Source organism: Muntiacus reevesi, chromosome 11 (assembly GCF_963930625.1).
Source record: "Muntiacus reevesi chromosome 11, mMunRee1.1, whole genome shotgun sequence".
Lineage (NCBI taxonomy): Eukaryota > Metazoa > Chordata > Mammalia > Artiodactyla > Cervidae > Muntiacus > Muntiacus reevesi.
This window is the reverse complement of record NC_089259.1, coordinates 29,448,097-29,467,990: the sequence shown is the minus strand read 5'-3', so window position 1 is coordinate 29,467,990 and position 19,894 is coordinate 29,448,097.

Below are 19,894 nucleotides of genomic sequence, written 5' to 3'. Positions count from 1 at the left end.
CCTTTCACAGGTGCAGTGGCTAGAGCAGACACGTCACCTCTCCCTGTCTCTGTTTCCCCAGGTACAACATGGGAATCATAATAGCAGCTGTCTCATTGGAGTTTTGTGAGGATTACATTTAAAAAAAGTGAAAGACTTATGCCAGTACCTTGCATATAGTAAATGCTTATAAAACGCTATTATTAATAAATATTTTTCCTAATAGACATGAAAATGTTTTACCATGAAAATAAAATCCCTTTTATGCCAGCTAAAATTAGATGACATTCTACTAGCAGGGTGTGGATCTGGCTTTGAGAAATTTCGATCCTGTCATCTGGTCTCAGGCTTGTTTTTGTGCTTGATTCTTGTCTATGTTACCGGGGACTGGGGCTCCAGGGATTCCAGTGCATCTTAGCCGGTTAGAACAGCCCAACATCATGTGGCCCAAAACTTACCCACCCAGAGCCACATCCAGTCTGTCTTCTTTGTCACAGCCCTTTACATCATTGAGGAAAGCTGTGCTGTTTCCTGAGTCTTCTCTGTTTTCAGCCCTGCAAGGGTCAGCTTTACCTCTAATCCCACTGCTTTGCTTGTCTCTCATGTTATACTTTCCATGGAAAGAAGCTGCAGGAGAAAAGAGTCATGCTAGATCACCTGGGACACGTTTTGCTGGTTACTAATCAGTGTTCATAAACCCTGGGAATACCTCGGTCTAGAAGTGTGTGCACATGCTCAATTGCTCAGTTGTGTCTGGCTATAACCCAATGACTGTAGCCCGCCAGGCTCCTCTGTCCATGGATTTCACAGGCAGGAATACTGGAGTGGGTTGCCATTCCCTCCTCGAGGGGATCTTCCCGACCCAGGATTGAACCCCCATCTCTTGCACTGGCAGGTGTATACTTTACCACCGAGCCACCCAGGAAGCCTGCTTACCATAGCCTATTACCTGTTTACCCCTCAAACTCCACACCCCAAACTCCTTGAGCGAGGGGCTTTCTCATTAATGTGTATGTTCCCAGCATCTGTGGTGATGCCTGGCATAGAGGATGCATGGGCTATGCATTTGTAGGGTGCTGTGGGTGCTGCAGAAGCTTCACTGGGCAACTGAGGCTCAAGCCGTCCTGACATCTCATGAAACACTGGGCAGGCTGAGAGGAGAGGGACAGTCCTCCAGGCAGAAGGAGCAGCAAGGTCAAAGGCACAGAGGCACTGCTGAACTTGCTTTTAGAATAGCTGCCCCCTCTGAAGAAGTATTAATCCAGAACACGTCCAACACACTGTAGCAAATTGTGTCTAATGTTTACCCCAGTTAGTTGAAAGGAGATCAAACTGGTCAGTCCTAAAGGAAGTGAACCCTAAATATTCTTTGGAAGGACTGTTGCTGAAGCTGAAGCTCCAATACTTTGGCCACCTGATGGGAAGAGCCGACTTACTGGAAAAGACCTTGATGCTGGGAAAGATTGAGGGTAAAGGAGAAGGTGGTGACAGAAGATGAGATGGTTAGCATCACTAACTCAATGGACATGAGGTTGAGCAAACTCTGGGAGATAGTGGAGGACAGAGGAGCCTGGCCTGCTGCAGTCCATGGGGTCACAGAGAATCAGACACACTTAGCGACTGAACTAATTACTACTGCTTGTGCTTTTTAATTTTTATTTCAGAATGTAGATGATTCTGAGTTCGTTCTTTAATTTGTTTGAGGTTGTATTTTGAATCATCTAATGTGGATGGATGAGGGGTTCACAGGGTTGGGTATTTTTTCCTTCCTCACCCACTTTTCCCCCCTCTTACCTTTCTCGTTTCCCTCTCTCATTCTATAAGAATCTACAATGTAAAAGGCATTGTGCAGGCAGTTGGGGGGACCTGAGTGTGGAGCTTATGGTCTTCAGGTGAACAGGATACAAGGCAGAAAGGGGTGAGCTGCTGGAGAACACTCGCTGGCTTCTAGTATTAACAGAAGCTACAGGAAGGAGACCTTCCATTGAGAGACCAGCAGAGGAGGCTTCTTGGCATGGATCACACTTATTTAGTATGTGGGATTCAAGGTGGGTGCTTGTGGTGGTGGATATGAAGGAGGGAGGTGGGCATTCCCAGGGGAGTAGACCACAGAAGCAAAAGGCTACGAGCAGGAGACCCTGGTGTGGACTCAAAAGACGATGCCCGGAGAGGACTGGGAGTAGTAAAGAGGCTACTTAGGAGGCTCCTAAATGCCACATGAGAGATTTGGATTTTCTCCTTTAGATAGTGGTGGTGGGAGTGTCACTGAAGATGTTTGGCCTTCAGTTGATGTGTTGGAGCTGGAGTCAGATTCAGGTATACTATCTAGATTAAAAAACAAACACACACACAGTTAGAAAAGCTACTTACGAAGTCTAAGAACCTACAGAAGCAGGAAGAAAATGATTCTGGCCATGTGGTGCTCTGAGATCTTCTAGGAACCTTTCTGTGCACAATTTAACACAGAAGGTGGCACAGGGAAAATACAGATTGAAGGTGATTGAAGTAAAGAGTCAGAATGGTCATCTCTTCCTGAGAGTCAGAGGCAAAGCAACTGGTCAACTAATATGATCTGTGGTTAGAAGAGTCTTGTTTCTGCCTGGTGTAAACTGAGTTCATTAGTTTATTATATACATTTCCATTGGCATTGGTGTGCATGGTATTTTTTCTACGGTTTTGGGTTTGATAGTGAGTACTTTTGAAACTCTGAAATAAAGGAACAGAAGTACTCCACAAAGCCCAGGGTTTCCCGAGACTCCGTGTTATATTGGTTGCCTAGAGGAGCTTGGATTTCAGCAACATCAGAGAAAGACTGTGTGCATATGGAGATACCCTCCAAATGGCTTTTAAAGCTTCAGCTGGCTAAATGAGAAGACAGGTTAAACAGACTTTCCATGTGAATAGAACATGATTATAATTATTTTTATCCTTGAGTTGTGAGGCATAGCTTCCTCCATGTGCAGATCTGCAAATTTTTTATGACTCAAAATTCATCGTAAAGTGAAGATCCAAAGAGACATCCTTTTGCCTTTGCTGAAGATTGGGATTTTACATTTATGGCAAGTAAATCACACTTGGTTTTTCAGTGATGGAGAGAAAGGCATGTAGAATGGGAGGTTTTTGAGAGCTCTTAGAGTTGTGTCATTTGTTTCTTTGGGGCCACTCTTCACTATTTATCTTTCTCTTTATTATTGTCCCTTCTATGGACTTAAATGTGTCCTCCCCCCACCCAAATTGAGCTTCCCTGGTGGCTCAGATGGTAAAGAACCTGCCTGCAATGTGGGAGACCTGGGTTCAGTTCTTGGCTCGGGAAGATCCCTTGGAAAAGGGAATGGCAACCCACTCCAATATTCTTGCCTGGGGAATTCAATGCATGGAGGATTTTGAAAGCTCTAGACCTCAGTGGGATAGTATTTGAAGGCGGGGTCATGAGGATGGGGCCCTCGTGGTGGGATGTGTGCCCTTACAGAAAGAGATGCCAGAGAGCTTATACTCTCTACCTTGCTTGTGAGACGGAAGGAAGTGCATCTGCAAGTCAGGAGAAGAGCTCTTAATGGAAATCGAATTGTCTGACTCATTGACCTTGAACTTCCCAGCCTCCAGCACTGTGAGAAAATATGTATCTGGTTTTGAAGCCCCCTCCCTAGTCTGTGATATTTTGTTATGGTGATTTGAGCTGACTCATACATCCCTGGTGGAAGGAAGACTTGTAAAAGTACAGCTGAGGATTCAAGATCACGTGTTTACTACATAGAAATGCTATGCCAGTCGCTTTTGAGGCTGGTTCTGTCATGCATTTTTGACGTGTAAGTGTCTGATAGGCTGAGGTGAAAACCAGGATCTGCCTGTATGATGGGTTCTAGCAAAGGGGGAGGGCATATGTTGCTTAAGAATAAAAAAAATCTTTGGAGCTTGGATCATAGTACATACTATGTATGGAAACTTGGAGCCATTTGGGTTTTTAACTAGCTTAACGTTTAAGTACAAAACGTTCTTGAATATGCGGACAGATGAGTGAATTGGTTAGTTTATGATTCATATTGATTTTGAAGGCCAGAGTCCTATAGCAGTAAAAGAAGTTCCTAAGACAAAACATTTTAAAACAGAGAAAAGGTCAAGAACAGTAAGGAAAGCATTTCAAAGAGCTCAAAATCCTTCTGTCAGTTTTGGCTTTCTTGAAAATCAACCACGCATGACAGCTGAGGGCCAGCCTCGAGTGCGCCAAGGTATCTTTAGATAAACAAAAGAAGAAGGAGAAAGAAGCTTGTATCTGTATGTGGATGTGATCCCAGCAAGATTCTCATACCTCTCAGATCTGAAATACAGTGGGATCTCCCGAGTACATGGTTCATGGGTCTCCAAGGCTATGGTCCCGTCAGAAGAGCCTTTTACTGGGCTCTTATCAGGCTAATATCAGGGCAATATTTCATGGATTTTATTTGGCTTCTTTTTTTTTCTCGTTTGTGCAGTCATGAGCTGTGCTTCTGTTAAAGTTTTAGGATACTAAAAGATATTTTGAAGAGTAATCTTAAGAAAATTATGCACAAATATCTTAAATTTGAAACCACATAATTCCCCAGTATTATTTCAGGCAGTTAGAGGATCACATTCATTCCTAAAGAAGGCTGAAAACCAGAAATTTGATGGTTTTAAACTGGTGGCTGGTGAAGGCTCTTTGAGAGTCCCTTGGACTGCAAGGAGATCAAGCCAGTCAATCCTAAAGGAAATCAACCCTGGATATTCATTGGAAGGACTGATGCTGAAGCTGAAAGTCAGATACTTTGGCTGCCTGATGGGAAGAGCTGACTCATTGGAAAAGACACTGATTCTGGGAAAGATTGAGGGCAGAAGATGAGATGGTTAGCTAGCATCCTTGATCAATGGACAGCAGTTTGAGCAAACTCCGGGAGATAGTGAAGGATAGAGGAACCTAGCATGCTCCAGTCCAAGGGCTTGCAAACAGTAGGACATGACCTAGTGACTGAACAACAAAATCAACAGCAGTTAATTCCTTTAGATTAAATAATATTAATAGACTATGTATTTGTTCTTGTTGCCAGGAATAGTTTAAGCAGCAGGGAGATTTAGTATGTAACTTACTGAAAACTCCTTTTCTTAGAAAAGTTGGTTGACCTTCTATAAGTCCTTGAAGGTGATCATTAAGTTCTTGAAAATCAAATCAGAACAGCTGATGTCTATGCACCAGGAAGCTACAGAGAAGCTTTGGACTTGTACTGTCCAGGATACTAGCCACTAGCACATGTGTGAATTCAAATTTAAATGAATTAAACACGATAAAACATGTAGTTCCTTAGTTGTACCAGATGCATTTCAGGTGATCACAGCTACGATAGCTGTGGTTACCCTGTGACATGGCAAGGATACTGAACTTTCTAACCATGGTGGTCAGTTCTGTCTTAACAGGGCTGTGTGACAGTGTGTTCTCTGCCCCCATCAACTTTCACTGTATTTGGGATCCAGGGGAAAAAACATCTGAAAAAGGAGATGACAAAAGAAGATATAATCAACACTTTATCAGCAGTGTCACAGTGCAGCGCGTGATTGATTACTGGAATAATTTTATAGGTTCTAAATGACACAAGATGTTAGGCCGAGATGGCCAGGGAGGAGTTGTGAGTTTTATTCGATGTTCACGTAACTGGTGGGATTCTGACAGGTGACGATGAAGCAGGAGGCGTTCTATAAGAATGGTCTCCAAGTTTTATGGAGAAGTGGGATGAGGGGGCAGTAAAGGTGTGTTTGAGGGACTTCCTTGGTGGTCCAGTGGCTAAGACTCTGCGCTCCCAATGCAAGGGGCCCGGGTTTGATTTCTCGTCAAGGAACTAGATCCTATAGGCTGCACTAAGTTCGTATGGCACAACCAAAGATCCTGCGTGCTACAACTAAGACCCAGTGTAGCCAAATAAATAAATAAAAATGAGTATTAAAGAAAGGCGTGTTTGAGGCAGGAACAGCTATGTAGTTAACAAGACCCAGAGCAAAATGAAAAGGTGGGGTCTCTCTGTTAAAAGTGATTGACCATCTCCAGACCATGACAGCAGAGCATGGGGGCCCCAGTAGAGTTTGCCAGGCGTGAAGCTGGCTCTGGTTAGGGGGATGATGCATGCATACATTAAACTGATAATTCTACTAGTTCTACAGATGAGGAGTAGTAAGAAGTATGACCAGAAGCATGATCAAAGCTTCAGCACCTTTCTCTATCTCAGTTTCACCATCCCAAGGTATCCTGGGTTGTTGTTTGGGGTCAGACAAGCCCTGCTTATCACCTGGTGACTTGTTCTTCATCCTGAGCCTGATACTGAAGACAGTGTTTTTCTTCTGGACACAGGGCCAAGCATTGTGTGTGGCTGACTCCTTCATCTCTGCTAGGGGCAAACCTTGTCTCTTCAAGGAAAATATTGAGGCAGTTTATTTTATTTTATTATTTTATTTTCTGGTTTCTTTTTTTAAAAATTAATTTATTTATTATTTTACTTTACAATATTGTATTGGTTTTGCCATACATTGACTTGAATCCTCCATGGGTGTACATGTGTCCCATCCTGAACCCACCTCCCACCTCCCTCCCCATCCCATCCCTCTGGGTCATCCCAGTGCACCAGTCTTGAACACCCTGTCTCATGCATCGAACCTGGACTGGCGATGCATTTCACATGTTTCATGCCATTCTCCCATATTATCCCACCCTTGCCTTCTTCCCACAGAGTCCAAAAGACTGTTCAATACATCTGTGTCTCTTTTGCTGTCTCGCATACAGGGTTATCGTTACCACCTTTCTAAATTCCATATATATGCATTAGTATACTGGTGTTTTTCTTTCTGGCTTACTTCACTCTGTATAATAGGCTCCAGTTTCATCCACCTCATTAGAACTGATTCAAATGTATTCTTTTTAATGGGTGAGTAATATTCCATTGGAAGGACTGATGCTGAAGCTGAAACTCCAATACTTTGGCCACCTCATGCGAAGAGTTGACTCATTGGAAAAGACCCTGGTGCTGGGAGGGATTGGGGGCAGGAGGAGAAGGGGACGACAGAGGATGAGATGGCTGGATGGCATCACCGACTCGATGGACATGGGTTTGAGTAGACTCTGGGAGTTGGTGATGGACAGGGAGGCCTGGCGTGCTGCGATTCATGGGGTCGCAAGGAGTCAGACATGACTGAGCGACTGAACTGAACTGACTGAATATTCCATTGTGTATATGTACCATAACTTTCTTATCCATTCGTCTGCTGATGGACATCTAGGTTGCTTCCATGTCCTGGCTATTATAAACAGTGCTGCGATGAACACTGGGGTGCACGTGTCTCTTTCAGATCTGGTTTCCTCGGTGTGTATGCCCAGGAGTGGGATTGCTGGGTCATATGGCAGTTCTATTTCCAGTTTTTTAAGGAATCTCCACACTGTTCTCCATAGTGGCTGTACTAGTTTGCATTCCCACCAACAGTGTAAGAGGGTTCCCTTTTCTCCACACCCTCTCCAGCATTTATTGCTTGTAGACTTTTGGATAGCAGCCATCCTGACTTGTGTGAAGTGGTACCTCATTGTGGTTTTGATTTGCATTTCTCTGATAATGAGTGATGTTAAGCATTTTTTCATGTGTTTGTTATCCATCTGTATGTCTTCTTTGGAGAAATGTCTGTTTAGTTCTTTGGCCCACTTTTTGATTGGGTCATTTATTTTTCTGGAATTGAGCTTCAGGAGTTGCTTGTATATTTTTGAGCTTAATTCTTTGTCCGTTGCTTCGTTAGCTATTATTTTCTCCCATTCTGAAGGTTGTCTTTTCACCTTGCTTATAGTTTCCTTTGTTGTGCAGAAGCTTTTAATTTTAATTAGGTCCCATTTGTTTATTTTTGCTTTTATTTCTAATATTCTGGGAGGTGGGTCATAGAGGATCCTGCTGTGGTTTATGTCGGAGAGTGTTTTGCCTATGTTTTCCTCTAGGAGTTTAATATTTTTTGGTCTTACGTTTAGATCTTTAATCCATTTGTGAGTTTATTTTTGTGTATGGTGTTAGAAAGTGTTCTAGTTTCATTCTTTTACAAGTGGTTAACCAGTTTTCCCAGCACCACTTGTTAAAGAGATTGTCTTTTCTCCATTGTATATTCTTGCCAGATTGAGGCAGTTTAGAGAGTACCACTGATGACATGCCCACTAGGCTTGGTGTTTATTAGCACATTAGTCTACAGTTATACCAGAACTTCCATTTTTGGTTAAAATGCCTCAAAGGGATTTATTGCTGCAAATAAAAAGCAAAATAGAAGTCCCTGTGGAGGTAAAGACGGTGTGCACACCTTCATTAAAAAAACCATGCTGTTGGAAGAATGGTGCCAATGACTTGCTTGATATATAGCTTTGCCATAAGCTTTCAGTTTGTAAAAGAAAAAAATTAGTGTCTGTGAAGCCCAATGAAGCAAAGTGTCATATAATGAGGTTATTAGTCTGTCTTTGCCAACTATATGCGTGGTTACAGAGAATAATAATAAAATAAAACAGACAACGAAGACGTACGCTATCTGGCAAGGTTTAAACTCTGTTTATTCCTACCTTTTCTTCAATCCCCATCACAACCACTCTTGCCCAGCATGAGTAAGTAGTGTCTCAGTTTTACTTCTCCAGGCAGTAAATGCATTTCCCCTTGACATGATTTAGCTTTTTATTTTGAGATAATTGTAGATTCTTGTGCAGGTATAAGAAGTAATAGAGATCTTGTATACCCTTTACTCAGTTATCCTCAATATTAACATCTTGCAAAACTATGGTACAGGGTCACAACCAAGACATTGGTACAGCGCACTGATCTTGTTCAGGTTTCTTCAGTTTTATCTCTATTTATTTGTGTCTGTATGTCTAGTTCTATGAAATTTTATCAAATGCTTGATCCTGCAAGCAAGAGGTATCCTCTCACTCTTGGGGACAGATGTATCTGACAAGGTGAGAACTCCAGTAGAATTAATTTTGTCAGTGTGGATTCATTTCATTCCGAAAAGGTAGAGACAAAAGTCTAATAAGCCCGCATGTGTGGGGAGTAAAGGGGAGGGCGATGCTGCAGCCCCTGGAGGGGACGAGGGGCCGGGTTCACCATGCCCTTTCCTCCCTGGCTCCATGTCTGTGGTCAGTACTCGTCCTGCCTATAAAGGGGAGGGCCGTGTCTACCTGGTCTCCCAGTCCCACACTTGCAGCAGTGCCCAGCAACCCGCAGTCAGGGTACTGTCTTTGCATCATCTCAAAGTACTTCTTATTACTTTGGGCTCTGAAAAAGAATGGGAAAAGTGTGGAAATCACTTTACGGTTAGTAGAAATTAGCACTTCCCAGGTGGTGCTAGTGGTAAAGAACCCGCCTGCCAGTGCAGGAGATGCAAGGGATGCTGGTTCAGTCCCTGGGTCGGGAAGATCCCCTGGAGGAGGGCATAGCAGCCCACTCCAGTATTCTTGCCTGGAGAATCCCCATCGGCAGAGGAACCTGGCGGGCTACAGTCGTGGGGTCGTGGAGTCAGACAGGACTGAGCAACAAAGCAGAGCACAGAACATACATATATGTGGCTTCCCAGGTGGCTCAGTGAAAAAGAGTCTGCCTACCAGTGGATTCGATCCCTGGGTTGGGAAGATCCCCTGGAGAAGGAAAGGGCAACCCACTGCAGTATTCTTGCCTGGAGAATCCTCGTGGACAGAGGAGCCTGGCGGGCTACAGTCCATGGGGTCGCAAAGAGTCGGACATGACTGAAGCGACATAGCATGCATGCCTGCAGGGATTAGTAGAGAGGCAGATGAGCTCTATCTGATGGCCATTTTTTCCCTATAAAAAAGGGCGCGTACATTGCTTTCTGCTTGGAAAGATAAAACCAAGCACCAAATTTGTCTTGTCAGGCAAGATCCGTTCTGTTAGTAAGACTCCTTCCATTATATACTGTATTGTAAAGGAAATAATATCACGCCTTATATTAGATCCTTTCTCTCCTGCCGAGAGGACTGGAAGATGAGAGAGGCCGGGGTAACCTCTGGGTCCTGCCATGGTGTGGGTCGAGCAAGACACTTCGGGATTGTTTTTACATTGGGCCCAGAATTGGAAGGTTGTGTTTAATTATTCTGACATAAGAAGCTGTTGCCCATGCTTAACTTTGCAGAAGTCAGTGGAACTTTAGGACCTAGGTCTGAGTCCACAGGTTGTTTTTAAAGCTGGTTCCACGTTGACAAACCGGGGGCCTTGGGTAAGGACCCCACTTCTGCTCCCAGTTTCCTCATCTGCTAACTGGAACACTTCTGTATCAAGGTCTGGTGACTGCAAAATGGAACAGTGTATGCAGAGCACAGAGAACAGTGTCTTGCTTATAGCAAAGACGGAAAAAGTGTTAGCTTTTCCTGTGGTGGGTAGTTACTGGCTGTGGGAGTTAATAAAGACCTAAAGGTAAAACCGCCTTGGCATTGTTATCCATCACCAGGATCTCAATACTCTGGATGAATAATAAAAAAGCTGCATGTTGGGGTTTCCCTGGTGGCTCAGTGGTAAAGAAGCCACCTGCTGATGCGGGAGACACAAGTTCGATCCCTGGATCGGGAAGATCCCACAGGTCTCAGAGCAGCGAAGCCCATGTGCCACAACTACTGAGCCTGTGCTCTGGAGCCCGGGAGCTGCAACTACTGGAGCCCGCACGTTGAGAGCCTGGCTCTGTGACAAGAGAAGCCTGCACAATGAGAAGCCCGAGCACCGCAACTAGAGCGTAGCCCCTGCTCGCCGCACCTAGAGAAAGCCCACCAGCAGCAGCGTAGACCCAGCACAGCCAAAAACAAGTAAATAAAATTTTAAAATGCTGTGATTAATGTTTAGTTTGATGCCGTGTTGCCCTAACAGTCTTGCTCTGATCACTGTTTTCTGCCTCATCTGATGCCCTCCTCCCCGCCTGCCTCCCTAGGGTGGAAAGTCTCTTTAGCTCGTCATTATTCTGTTCTTCATAACAACAGTCAGATGAGCTATTGAACGCACAAATCCCCATCTCATCTGTTTCTGAAAGGTAGGGCTTTAAAAATAGTGAGCGTCTATGATGGTTAATTTTGTTGTACCTTGTTATTAAGGGAAGATGATGTTAATACCCACCGAGTAATGAAAAGTCAATTAAATGCATTTAGGGAAATTAAAGTCCTGACAAATTCATAGCGGCTCTTCTGTTCGTTAAATGGGATTGACATGGATTAACAATCGGTGGTGGACAGAAATTTGCTGAATTTACTGAAGTACATTTCCATTAAAATGACAGCTGTGGGGAAGAGTGTCACCAGGGCATTTAGTCACGGGGCCCAGGAGTGTGAAGGAGAGCGCTAATCAAATAAGACAACTTGTACTTAATTTTAATTAGGTAAATTCCCCTTCACGTTTTAATCACAAAAACTCAGTCGTGGGTGGTGTGGAAGCCAGCGGCCGGCCATCTTGTCTCACTCTGCTTTCTTTTTCTAAGGTATTATAAATTAGTTGTAGACTTGACTTTTGTGCTTGATTACACATTGTGAATTAGCCTCTTTCATGAACATAGTTTGTCAGTATTTGAAATTTCAGTATTTGAAATTTTGTCCAGTAACCCCTCACGAATCATGTTTACAAAAAATATTTTGAAAAATCATAATACAATTTGCTATGAAAAGTACAATCTCAGGTCAGAAACTTGTATCAGTGAAATTGTTTGCTGATGAAATAACAATAGATCTCGAGTATGTGTGCTCAGTCGTGTCTGACTCTTCTGAGACCCTGTGGACTGCAGCCCCGCCAGGCTCCTCTGTCCATGGGATTTCCCAGGCAAGAATGCTGGAGTGGGTTGCCATTTCCTCCTCCAGGGCATCTTCCTGACCCAGGGTTCAAACCTGCGTCTCCTGTGTTATTCTGCACTGCAGGCAGATTCTTTACCAGTGAGCCACCAGGAAAACCCGTTTCTGAAGACCATTAAACTTTCGAGTTTTGTGTGTACTGTTTGTTGTATATTTGTTTGTTTTTGCAATATAAATGTAAGTGGAATTTTGATATTTGTTAGTTTACTAGATTCTTGTTTTACCAGGATATTGGGGACAGGCAGGTACTGGATAATCAGGATTTTGTTATACTTCTGGGATACAGCTAGTGTTACAGTTTATAGTCATGAAATTTTCTTCACTGTTAATGTACAGCATGTATATCATAAAACTATTTTTTCAGTTGCTGCAAATAGAAGTATATAAGTTTTACCTCAGACCGAGATTTTATGTAATAAGCATTTTTTTATGTGTTACTCCCTGCAAAATACCATGTTAAGCAGAAGGAAGGTGTAATTGTTTTAAGGCTTTACTTCTGAGTTCTCTATAATGAAAAGACAGACAGATAAATGATAGTACAAAGCACTTGGAATAGGAAATCAGTTCCAAACAGAGATAAAATTATTTCAACAGGAAAAAAATAAAAAACACCAAGAAGTCTTGAAACCCGATGTTTGAACTTGGCCTGAAGTAAGGATTTTGAGTAAAAAAGAGGGACTTCCCTGGTGGTCCCGGTGGCTAAGACTCCACGCTGTCAATGCAAGGGGCCCAGGTTTGATCCCTGATCAGGGAACTACTAATAGATCCCACATGCCACAACTAAGAATTCACATGTTGCAACTAAAGGTCCTGCATGCTGCAAATAAGACCTGGTACAGTCAAATAAATAAATATTTAAAAAGAGAAAATGGATGGAATGGTCCTTCTCATCTGACATATAGCCCAGCATGAGCAGAGATGTGGAGAGTCCATACTGCATTCAGGGAGCAGCGGGAAAATGTGGTAAATACAGGTGATGTTGTCATTTTTCAGTTGCTAAGCAGTGTCCAACTCTTTATGATCCTGTGGACTGTAGCCCACCAGGCTCCTCTGTCCATGGGATTCTCCAGGTAACAATACTCGAGTGGGTTGCCCTTTCCTTCCCAGGGGATCTTCCTGAACCAGGAATTGAACCCATGTCCCTTGTATTGGCAGGCAGGTTCTTTCCCACTGTGCCACCTGGGAATCCCTTCGTAGTGGGTTATAACTTACATACAATAAAGGCACAGATCTTAGAATGTCCAGCACAATGAATTTTCACACACATGTAAGTCTGTGTAACCACTGTCCACATCAAGATACAGATTATTTCCAGGACTCCAGGGGCTGTGCTCCACTCCAGGGTGACACTGTTCTGTCACCATAGAAGCGTTTTGCCTGTACTTGAACTTCGTGTAAATGGAATCTCAGGACTTGTGCTCTTGTGTCTGGCTTCTTCGTTGCACGTATGTCTGCAGCATGTGGCATTCGTAGTTTTTCTTCGTTGCTGTGAGCATTCTGTTATATGAATAGTCCTCTCTTTATCAATTCTGCTGTTGAGGGACATTTGGATTGTTTCCAGTTTTTAGGCTGTTATGGACGATACTGTTATGAACGCGTCTGTGCATAATTTTGTGTTCAACCTAGGTACTCCTTTCTCTTCGTATATAATCAGAAGTGAATTTGCTGGGTTGTAGGGTTTAGTTTTGGAGAAGGCAATGGCACCCCACTCCAGTACTCTTGCCTGGAAAATCCCATGGACAGAGGAGTCTGGTAGGCTGCAGTCCATGGGGTTGCTAAGAGTCAGACATGACTGAGCGACTTCACTTTCACTTTTCACTTTTATGCATTGAAGAAGGAAATGGCAACCCACTGCATTGTTCTTGCCTGGAGAATCCCAGGGATAGGGTCGCACAGAGTCGGACACGACTGAAGTGACTTAGCAGCAGTAGCAGCAGGGTTTAGTTTTAGGAAACACTGCCAAACAGATTTTGAAAGTGGTTTTTGCCAATTTTTGTGGGCTTCCCTGGTGGCTCAGTGGTAAAGAATCTGCCTGCCAATGTAGGAGACAAGGGTTTGATCCCTGGGTCAGGAAGATCCCCTGGAGAAGAAAATGGCAACCCACTGGAGAATCCCATGGACAGAGGAGCCTGGCAGGCCACAGTCCATGGGTTGCAAAGAATGAGACACAGCTTAGCGACTGAGCACGCACGCATATAGTAGTTTGTACTCCCATCAACAATGTGTGATTAGTCAGATTGCCCTGCATCGTTACCAACACTTGCTGTATATTTAGTTTTAAACTATCCTTCAAGTTTTGGTTTTTAGTCTACAAGTTCTCTTAAAGAGATGTATGGACTCAACTGACGTGATGATGACCACGTGCCGTCCCATTATGATGAGCTTATTGGATTTTATGCAGTTCCTGGCAAGCCCTTTGTGTAAATTTCCACGGATTATTCTCCGATGACCTTCTCTTGTGACATTCCAAGTGTTTGGATGCCAAGGCTGAGTTCATGTGCTTACACAGTTGCATCTGCTTTTCTTCTGGGCAGTGCCTCAAGACCAGACACGCTTTCGAGGCTGGATTTTGTGTTGGGGGAATCAGGAGAAGTGCTCTGACTCGGAGTTACCTCTTCCCGTGTTCCTTTCCTCCTCAAGGGAGACTGTGTTAGATGCTGCGCTGTCCCCTGATTCTGTGCTGCTGGCAGGAAGGCAGGTGGAGCGCTGGCACCTGTCAACCCCCACCCCCCCCACCATCCCACCCTGCCAGGAGCCTGAACGTCGACTTGATTGGCGACGTTTACCCCTCCCCCCTTTACCATTGTAATATGGGTTTCCCCTGGCTACACATTTTACTTGGAGATAAGAGTGATTTCTCTTACTTCTGTCCTGACCTAGTTTTTGCCTCCAATTGCACTTGTTATCTCTCGGAGTCTTCAGGGATTTCTGGCTCACAGTTGAGAAAATGGTGGGGTGGCTTTTTCCTTTTCCTGGGTGCCTGTGCCTTCTGATGAGCCCACGGCTGGAGGCCACAGGGGCCCAGCGTGGTCCATGGGAGGGGAGAGAGCACCGTCCGGGTCACCCAGGTACCAGCTCATGCCCGGCTTCTCCTTCGCCTCCCGACGTACCGAGGACCTGTCCCACCTGAAGTGTCGGTGGAGGGGGCATGCCAAGTGCTCAGCTAGTCTCTCCCTCGTCTGGACTTCGCCTGTGGCCTGAAGACCACTGGGTGTCTCTGCTTTCTTCTGGGACACTGATCTCAAGGAGATGGTGCTGGACGCCCAGCTGCCTGAGTGGGGACCCTGTGCTGGGGGTAAGAGTGGAGAAGGAGGAGGGGGCCCCTCTGTTAATATTTCAGGGTGTCGTGTGACTTCCTCTGCTTGGTGGTTCTGGTTCGTGACTTTCTCTCTCTCTCTCTCTATATATATATATATATATATGTATATATATGATATATCACATCATGTGTACTTAGTCGCCCAGTCATGTCTGATTCTCTGCAACCCCATGGACTGTAGCCTGCCAGGCTCCTCTGTCCATGGGATTTCTCAGACAAGAATACTGGAGTGGGTTGCCATTTCCTTTTCCTGGGATCTCTCTGACCCAGGGATCGAACCTGAGTCTCTGGTGTCTCCTGTATTTTTAGGCAGATTCTTTACCGCTGAGCCACCTGGGAAGCCCATATAATAGCATAGCATAGCATGTCATATCATATATAGATATATATTTGCACTTAAGGAGAACTGTTAGGGGAGTGGAGGCAATGGGGGCATAGTTAGAGTTGAAGGAGAATTGAGGTCATCAGATTCTCCTTTTTATTTTTTTTGGGCCTCACCATGCGGACTGGGGGATCTTAGTTTCCCAACCAGGGGCTGAACCTGCACCCTTGGCAGTAAAAACTGTGGAGTCCTAACCACTGAACCACCAGGGAGTACCCTGATTCTTGTGACTTTAGACTGGAGAAACAGACTGGGTGCCCCAGAGGAGGCCAGTACTCGGGTCAGCTAATCCTTGGGACAGGAGGCAGGGGTTTAGATTCTCTTCCTGAGAGAAGGCCTGGAGTTGGGATGGACCAGGGCCTTAGCTACCCTCCTCCTTTAAAAGAAGAGGGACTTTGGTGGATGCTTAACCACTGACCCACACCTCCCTGTTGATCCAGTGGTCCTGTATTCCCAGGAATAAGGATGTTTCCCTGATCCAACCCCTTGAAGCATGCAACCTCTGAGAATGTGAAAAATCAAGTTTGATTTACCGTTAAGCATGACTGAGTTCATTAAAAATGTATTTGTATTTTGCTAAAAGATTTAGTAAAAGAAGGCTATCTCTAGCCTCTGGATTTTATGATGTCAGGACAATAATAATGTTTTCTTACTGTTTTAAAAAGCCAAAGTTGGTGTATCAGGGCTTCCCAGGTGGTGATAGTGGTAAAGAACCCACCTGCCAGTGCAGGAGATGTAGGAGATGTGGGTTTGATCCCTGGGTTGGGAAGCTCCCCTGGAGGAGGAGATGGCAACCATCTCCAGTATTCTTGTCTGAGAAATCCCATGGATGGAGGAGCCTGGCAGGCTAGAGTCCACAGGGTTGCAAGAGTCAGACATGATTGAGCATGCATGCAAGTTGGTTTATCACAAAGAAGGCTAGAGTTTTTAGAGGGAATAGTCTGGAGGAAACAAAAACACTTATATTTTATATTAAAAGCAGTTTTGCTCAATTCCCTTTCTTACTCCGATAGCTCAGCTGGTAAAGAATCCACCTGAAATGCAGGAGACCCTGGTTTGATTCCTGGGTTGGGAAGATCCCCTGGAGAAGGGGTAGGCTACCCACTCCAGTGTTCTGGCCTGGAGAATTCCGTGGACTGTTTAGTCCATGGGGTCGCAAAGAATCAGACACAACTGAGTGACTTTCACTTTCACACTAGCACATGTAGTACACAACTATGAGATTCTTCCAAACATCCTGTATGGAATCTTCAGTTCTGGAAATAAAAAGGAGGAATTTATTATTGGGGAAATTGAGGCACTGAGAGCTATAAAAAGGCCAAGTGTTTTGCTTAACTACCCCGGGCACCTTTCTCATCAGAGAGTAAAGCAGTGGGTTTCTTGAGCTACTAAAACTTTCAGTTTTAAGACATTGAAAGGCATCTGAGATAATCTTATTTACTTTAAAATGGGAATCTATAGAAGTGAACATAGTTTAATGTTGTGTTTTTCAGATGAACTCGGCACACTTGTTTCAGTAGTGTGGGTGTAGGGAAATGAGATAAGCTGTGAAATCAGATTTTTTCACTTGTAATTTCTTCATTCTACTTCACAGTTCTAGACTTTTTAGGAATTCACCAAAGTAATCTGGTACAGTCTTAGAGCCATCTTTCTGTTCTTTCTTGGGCAAGTCTATTTTTGCATTTCTATTTTATTTTCCTCTCAAACAAGTCTTTTATAAACTTTACATTTAGCTTTCATCATTCTTATGCACATGCTTCTCAGCTGGGCTGTGAATCTGGGTTACCTGTACCCAATTGATATTCCTTGTATTAAAATGTTGTTCCTTTTCTGTCAGATATTAATTTTTAGAGACTTATGTGGCAGTCCAGTGGTTAGGATTCCACGCTTCCACTTCAGGGGGCACAGGTTCAATCCCTGGTCAGTGAACTAAGATCTAGCATGCTGTATAGTGCAGCCAAAAAAATAAAAATAAAGTCATAATAGTAAAAATAAATAAATAAAATATATATTTAACAATTTTAAAGATGTTAATTTTTAAATGTCAGTGTCTTTATAGCCACTGTAGTACTTTTTAAAATGTGGGAGTAACATACTGCTTTTTAAAAACTAGTCATTTTTAACTTGAGACATAAAGGGGAACTACTAAAGATTATCTGTTTTTATTTTTTGTGTAAAAGGGAATTTTCATGTTTCAATTTATGTAGTATATGTATCTGGGGCTGAGTAGGTTTTTATACTAGTTGTTTCCATATTTAGGCCTAAGAAAAGTTTATAGGCTTAAAAAGCACCAACAAAGCAGTTTCCAAATGTTTGTCAAATTATTTAAAATTGAATAGCTATTTTACACTCTGAAGAGTAAGTCTTCCGATTAGTAACTAGTTCAGGATCAATTTTTCTGTATTGTATTTTTTCAAATAAAGTTTAAATTTGAGTTCTTCTGGTAGTGGTGGACTGATTTGTTGTAAACCAATTCGCCTGCTAAAAGTAGAAAAACTAAATAAAGAAATAAATAAAACAAAAACCCAAACAAAACAAAAATCTGTGTTGTTATGCATGTTCAGAGTAGTGCTATTAACAATAGCCAAAAGGTGAAAACAATTCAGGTATTCACCAGCAGATGAATAGGTCAACAGTTTGTGATATATATGTGTTGTGGAATATTATTCAACCATAAAAAGGAATCAGGGTGTCTGGTACATAATACATTGAATGGATTCAGTGTTTGGTTCATAATCGACACCTAAAATTATTCATTTCAAAAAACATTTACCAAGTGTCTACTCATGTACCTGGCATTGAGCTGGTGATGGGGATACAGAGATAAATAAGACAGAGTTAGGGAGCCCCTCAAGGCTCAGTCTGGATGGCCATGCTGTCTAATGTGGGGAGCCACTACTCCGTGTGACAGTTTAAATGGAAATAAAATAAACTTTCTCAGCTGCCCTGGGTCCATGCTAAGTGCTCCGTGGCCACACGTGGCTAGTGGCTGCCGTGCTGGACAGCGCAGAGACGGGACATTTGATCATCACAGAAAGTTCTTCTGGACAGTGCTGGGCAGGGCCGATCAGCGATGTGATGGAGGTGAGTGGCGAGTGTCCTGGTGGAGCTGAGTCGTGGAGTGTTTTGAAAGATGAATTTTCAGGTGGGCGAATGGGGAGAGGGGGATACCCACTCCAGTACTGTGAAAACACAAAGACACAGGGCTTTCAGAAGCTTTGACTCTCCTGGGGATCGTAAGTAGGTTTAAGTATTAATAGTTCAGAGTTTAAGTAGATCGGCAGGAACCCTGGTTTCAGGAGACTAGACTGAAAGTAAAGACAGGGCCTGAATCCTGAAGGGCCTGGGATGCCCAGTTAAGGAGCTATTTTGGAGGACACTCAAGAGGGCTTTTTATCTTTGACTCACTTATTTCTTGAGTTAATGCTTCTTTTATCAGTTTACCTTAGAGAAATAAAACTCTCACGTTTAGCAAAAATATTTTGCCTAGTCTTTTTTTTTTTTTAATTTGCAGTGGTGATACATTTTTTATGGAGAAAAGTCTGTGCCTCTTTTCCTTTGTGGTTCGTAAGCTTAGAAGGTGTCACCTCTAGAGTCTGAGACATGTGCAATTTTGTTTTATTTTTACTTTTTCTAGTATAAAATGGTGTCAAGTTAATTTTGTATGTCTAGAATGGAGTGCCTAAATTTTATACATTCACATAACAAATACCTGTTACAGATATATATTCATGTGTAAAATTTATGAAAGTGAAAGTCGCTTAGTTGTGTCCGACTCTTTGTGACCCCATGGGCTCTACAGTCCATGGAATTCTCCAGGCCAGAATACTGGAGTGGGTAGCCTTTCCCTTCTCCAGGGGATCTTCCCAACCCAAGGATCAAACCCAGGTCTCCCACATTGTGGGCGGATTCTTTACCAGCTGAGCCACAGGGAAAGCCCTAGAATACTGGAGTGGGTAGCCTGTCCCTTCTCCAGTGGATCTTCCTGACCCAGGGATCGAACCGGTGTCTTCTGAATTGCAGGCGGATTCTTTACCAACTGAGCTATATTTATATTTATATATGTAAACAAATTACTAGCTAGTATGCCCCAAACCATTTATTAAACAATGTTTCCCTTCTTGGTGATGGATTCTTTGTCATGAATTACATTTTTATATATAATGAGGTTTATTTGAGTCATTAGTTCTGTTGTAGTACATTTTCTTGTGTTGATATAACATTGTTTATTTTATGCCACAGAAATTTTAAGTATTTTTCTGTGTGTGTAAATCAAACTCATGATTACTTAGTTCTCTTTCTATATTTGTTTGAAAATTGAATTCCATGTTTAAAAATTGAAACTCATGATTACATAGCTCAAGTGGTTCGAGCA